Consider the following 6,371-nt stretch of genomic DNA (forward strand, 5'->3'; position numbering starts at 1 on the left):
TAATATCAAAAGTTATGACCCAGCCTACTAGGATCTTACAAGGGGAGGGAAACATTTGGCAGACAAATATGTGAAGAAATAATGGCTGAAACGATTTCAAATTTGTTGAAAAACACCAAGTTAAATTCAGGAAGCCCAACAAAATCGAAATAAGGTAAACAAAAACGAAATCACAAGTGAGTACATTGTAGTCACATTTCTGAAAGAGATAAGAAGAAAATCTTGAGAGAAATGAGGTAATAACAGCACTTTGTATGACATTAGAAATAATGACATTTATAAGATAAGAGAATATTCATCTCCAGAAGAAAACCTGCTGACCCAGAACTCGATATCATTAATCATCTTCCAGAATGAAAATGGATTAAGACATTCTTAAAAAGCAACTCGGAACATCCACCACCAGCAGGCCTGCATTGCAAGAAGTGATAAAGGAGGGAAATTCTTCAGGCTTAAAGATTATAGTACCAGATGGAACTCTGGGTATTTGGAAAGGTAAGAAAGGCATGAAAAGTTGTAAATATCTAAGTAAATATGAAAGACAATCTTCTGTTAATTTCTCTGCAGCTTGCCTATTCAAAGCAAAGTTTGCAACAGTGTCTCCCAGTGTTTACAATGGGTCGGGGAGGTGATCAATATTTTTTTAAGTGTCATTGATGGTATCTGAGCTTCTGAGTATAATTTTTCTATATGAAGCTTTATATAATGAACTCAATTTCTTTAATATCTGGTGGGTTTGCCCTGGTTTCTTTATTTGTATTTCAGTTTGCCAATTTGCCTTTTCTAGGAATTTTCTATTTCACATAAATGATAAAATCTACCAGTAAAAACAATAATGTATTCCCAAGGTTAATCAAGATATAAATATTTGATCTTTATTTTTTCTTTGATGGTCTTATCTGTTTTATCTTTTCATGAGTATATCTTTTTCTGATGCTCACTACTGCAGTTTTGTTCTTTTTCATAATTTTCTACTCTTTATTGTTTTCCTTCATCTATTTCATTTGGATTTAATTTCACCTAATTTTTGCTTTCATGGATTTAGTTTCTTATGATATATGCTCAGATTTCTGCTCTGTCTCTTTTTGTAATATACATGCTAGAGATAATATTTCACAAGACAAAATTTTGCTGTTATATTTCTCTTGTAATTCATATAAAAAGTTTAAACATTTATTGTGATCATATATTTGCTCATATGTTAATTAGAAATATATTAATGAGTTAAACCACACAAGGATTTTCAAATTGTTTGGGGCACCTGGGTAGCTCAGTTGGTTGGGCATTCGACCTCGGCTCAGGTCATGATCACATGGTTTGTGAGTTCGAGCCTTTCATTAGGCTCTGTGCTGACAGCTCGGAACCTGGAGACTGCTTCGGATTCTGGGTCTCCCTCTCTCTCTCTGCCCCTTCCCTGCTCACGCTCTGTCTCTCTGCCTCTCAAAAATAATAAATAGGCATTAAAAAAATTAAACAAATCAACAAACAAGCAAAAAGCAAATTGTTGGTTATTGGCTTCTATTTTAGGTGAACCATAGTTAGAGAATTTTCTATGAAACTGGAAATGGCCTATATTTGTGTCAGACATGGCTAGTGTGACTGTGGAACCAATATTAAAGTTTTATTTATTTCTAATTATTAAAAACTAAATGTAAATATTCAGGCACACGTGCCTAGTTGCCAAGATTGTCTAGTGTCGAATGCGGTAACATCACAAGTTAATATATGAATATATTCTACATTAATATACTTGGAAATGTGAGTTTATTTTGTATTTTGGAAAATTTTTGGAAAGGTTCCATGTGATTTTAAAAATACGAGTATTCTATACTACTAAATAGCGTTTCTGTATGTGTGCACGTAAGTATTACTTGTCTAGTTTATGTCTTGCAATAGCCTTACTGATATATCTGCTTGTTTGATAAGCAGGGAAATAGAGTTGTCTAAATCTCTATTTATGATTGTTTATCTTCCCTCTTTTCAAATCTATCTTGAACTTGTATTTTTTTTAAGTTTATTTATTCATTTTGAAAGCCCAAATGAGGGAGGGGCAGAGAGCCAGGGGGTAAAGAGAATCCCAAGCAGGCTCCGCATTGTCAGAGCACAGCCCAATAAGGGGCTCAGCTTCATGAACCATGATATGATAACCTGAGCCAAAATCAAGAATCCACTACTGAACCAACTGAATCATCCAGGTGTCCCAAACTTGTATTATTAAGTATATACAGGTTTTATGAAACATTGCTAATGCTTTGCATACTCGATCTATCCTTATGAAATACGCCCAGTATTTGTAACAGTGGTTCTTGTCTTGTATTGTGACAGTACATTAGCGAGAGTAGTTTTCTGCTGTCTTATGTGGCATGATTTTTTTACATGTTTATATTTTCATGGTTCTGTTTACTTCTGTTGAGGAAGAATTCATTAAAACAACAGTTATTTAAATACAAACACTCTTGGAATTGAAGTTAAAATTACTCTATTTATATTAACATTGCAATTACATAAGTTTTACTTATATATTTCATCTCGTGTAAGTTGTATCGACATAAGTAATTGTTAAGTATTAGATGATTATCATTTAATTTGAGATAAACACTACCGCTGCTTTGAACTCTACTTTTTCTTTGTTTTCTTATCTTTCACAATAAATAACTTATTTTAACTTTCTTCTGTAAGAACTTGGTAATTTAATATGCTTTTAAAATATCCTTTTACATTGCCCTACACTTTACAGCATCCATTTTTTTATTCAGTAGAGTCTAAGAAATTAGTACATTTACCCATTCTCAAACAGTGAAAAGACCTATATACCCTCACTTGTATTTACTTGAAATGCTGTATTTGCTCAATGAATACTAATATGGATATATATTTATAATTACAAACATTATCATCTTTATTTTATGCATGCAAGAACCATTTAGATATATCCACATAACTTATTTTCTTCAACTCATCTTTCTTTTTGGTGTATGCAAGTTTCACTTAGAATAGATGTTTTATCATTAGAATATCCCTAAATATTTTCTTTAGTTAGAGTGAGTTAGCAATTAAATATTTCCTTTTGAAAACAATCTTTGAAATGAATTCACTTTGCTATGGTATAATAAAGATACTTTCACATTTTATTGATTTCCATTTATCCATTCCTTTTAGGTCACTAGGTAATTTCCATTATTAGGAATCATAGGTTAAATATTTATATACATTTATGTGATAAAAAGTAAATTTTCATTACCTTTATTATTTGAAGTAATGTTTACCTGGCATAGATTTTATTAAAGTTACATGCCAAAAATGTGAGCCCATAGTTTTACATGTAACAAAGGACTTTAGATCTACATAACTAGATAGATAGATAAAATGATTTAATTGAAAACAGCAATGTGTATAACTATAGGAATAATAAATATAAGTAACTCAAATTTTAAGTGACATTAGTGAATTTTACATTATTTGGCATCATTAATTAATCCTTTATTTGTTGTAATCTTATTATGTGGCTAATAGAGAAAAATAGATTGATAGTTTAGTTTATGGAAATATAATAAAATATAATTAATTGAAATGCTCGTATGGTTAGCCAGCTTTAGTAATTGTTATAAAAGTTTCAAATATTTGTTCATATTTCAGTGACATATATATGGTTTTAAATTCCATTTTCTAGATTTTAGAGAACTAGTTTGTCCAAACTCAGTCTCCTAAAGATTATGGTGAAATTGAATATCCTTAGGCAGTATAAATAAACATCTCCCCTTTCCTTGGTACGAGATAAGAACTGATGATATAAATTCTATGGTCTGTACTAAGATGGTGGAGTAGGAGGATTCTGAGCTGACCTCCTTCTATGACACACAGCAGATCTGCAACTACATTTGGAGAATGACCTAAGAACCAGAAGAACAGCTCCACACAGTTAAGATATGAAGGAAAAGTCACATCAAGAGGGTAGGAAAGACAACACATGTGGCCTGATCTTGATCCTTACCCCCAGTGTGGTGATCCACAACTTGGAGAGATCACAGGCACTGAGAACTTTTAGGAAAGTGAGGGGAGAAAGCTCTGCACTGATCATCCCCCTACCCTGAGGATCTTCAGTGGGATGTCACATCTGGCTTTGAAATTTAGCTGGGTTTACCCTAAAATATTACAGGAAAGCAAGACTTTGCTCTCAAAGGGTCCATGAAAAATTCACTTGCATTGAGTCCCAGCTCACAGGCAGTAGTTTGAAAATGGCTTGGCACAGGGGTGCCTGGGTGGCTCAGTCAGTTAAGCATCTGACTTCAGCTCAGGTCATGATCTCGCAGTGAGTTCGAATCCCATGTCAGGCTCTGTGCTGACAGCTCAGAACCTGGAACCTGCTCCAGATTCTGTGTCTCCCTCTCTCTCTGCCTCTCCCCTGCTTGTGCTCTCTCTCTCTCTCAAAAGTAAATAAATGTTAAAAAAAAAATTAAAAAAAAAAAGAAAACTGCTTGGCACATACATGAAGATTTATTGGTGAATTCTACCAAACTTTTATTTTTTATTTTATTTTTTTAATATGAAATTTATTGTCAAATTGGTTTCCATACAACACCCAGTGCTCATCCCAACAGGTGTCCTCCTCAATGCCTATCACCCACCTTCCCTCCCTCCCACCCTCCATCAACCCTCAGTTTATTCTCAGTTTTTCAGAGTCTCTTATGGTTTGGCCCCCTCCCTCTCCAACTTTTTTTTTTCCTTCCCCTCCCCCATGGTCTTCTGTTAAGTTTCTCAGGATCCACATAAAAGTGAAAACATATGGTATCTGTCTTTCTCTGTATGACTTATTTCACTTAGCTTAACTTCAGTTCTATCTGCCAAAGGCAAGGGAATTAAAAGCAAAAATGAACTATTGGGACCTCATGAAGATAAAAATCTTCTGCACTGCAAAGGAAACCAACGGAATGTGAAAAAGATATTTGCAAATGACATATCAGATAAAGGGCTAGTATCCAAAATCTATAAAGAACTCGCCAAACTCCACACCCAAAACACAAATAATCCAGTGAAGAAATGGGCAGAAAACATGAATAGACACTTCTCTAAAGAAGACATCCAGATGGCCAACAGGCACATGAAAAGATGCTCAACATCGCTCCTCATCAGGGAAATACAAATCAAAACCACACTCAGATATCACCTCACGCCAGTCAGAGTGGCTAAAATGAACAAATCAGGAGACTATAGATGCTGGAGAGGATGTGGAGAAACGGGAACCCCTTTGCACTGTTGGTGGGAATGCAAACTGGTGTAGCCGCTCTGGAAAACAGTGTGGAGGTTCCTCAAAAAGTTAAAAATAGATCTACCCTATGACCCAGCAATAGCACTGCTAGGAATTTACCCAAGGGATACGGGAGTGCTGATGCATAGGGGCACTTGTACCCAATGTTTATAGCAGCACTTTCAACAATAGCCAATGGAAAGAGCCTAAATGTCCACCAACTGATGAATGGATAAAGCAACTGTGGTTTATATACACAATGGAATACTACTTGGCAATGAGAAAGAATGAAATATGTCCTTTTCTGCCAAACTTTTAAACAAGACTTAAACCACTTGTCACATTAGTCCCAAAATTTAAGACAAATGAAAAGTTCCAAATTACCTCTGCATGGACAACATTACCTTGATCTAAACAAAGCAAGGACACAACACACACACACAAAGAATATTTTAGGCCAATATTGCTGATGTGCATTCAAAAATTCTCACCAAAATATTAGCAAATAGAATTCCACCATACATCATACGGCATGATCAAGTGCGGTTTATTCCATATATGCAAGAATGGTTCAGTATCTGCAAATCAAACAACTTGACACACCATATTAACTGACTGAAAGGTCAAAATCATGTGGTAATCTCAACAGATGCAGAGAAAGCATTCAACTAAATTCAACATTGATTTATGGTAAAAACCCCAACAAAGAGTGTAGAGAGGGACTACACCTCCAGAGAATAAAGGCCATATATTACAAGCCCACAACTAACAACATTTTCAATAATGGAAAACCAAAAGCTTTTCCTGTCGGATCAGGATCAAGACAAGGAAGTCCACTCATATCCTTTTTATTCAACATAGTACTGGAGGTCCTAGGCACAGAAATCTGAAAAGAAAAAGAAATAAAAGACACCCAAATTGATAAGGAAAATGCAAAATAGCCACTATTTGCAAATGACATGATTCTCCAGATAAAAAACTGACAGACTCCACCAAAAAAAACCTGTTAGAACTAATGAATTAAATCAGATAAGTTGTAGGGTACAAAATTAATATACAGAAATCATTAGATTTCTATGCACTAGTAAAAAAACTGTGAGAAAGAGAAATTAAGGAAACAATTGCA

The sequence above is a fragment of the Panthera pardus genome, unplaced genomic scaffold, assembly GCF_024362965.1.
Source record: "Panthera pardus isolate Hobbes unplaced genomic scaffold, ASM2436296v1 HiC_scaffold_212, whole genome shotgun sequence".
NCBI lineage: Eukaryota > Metazoa > Chordata > Mammalia > Carnivora > Felidae > Panthera > Panthera pardus.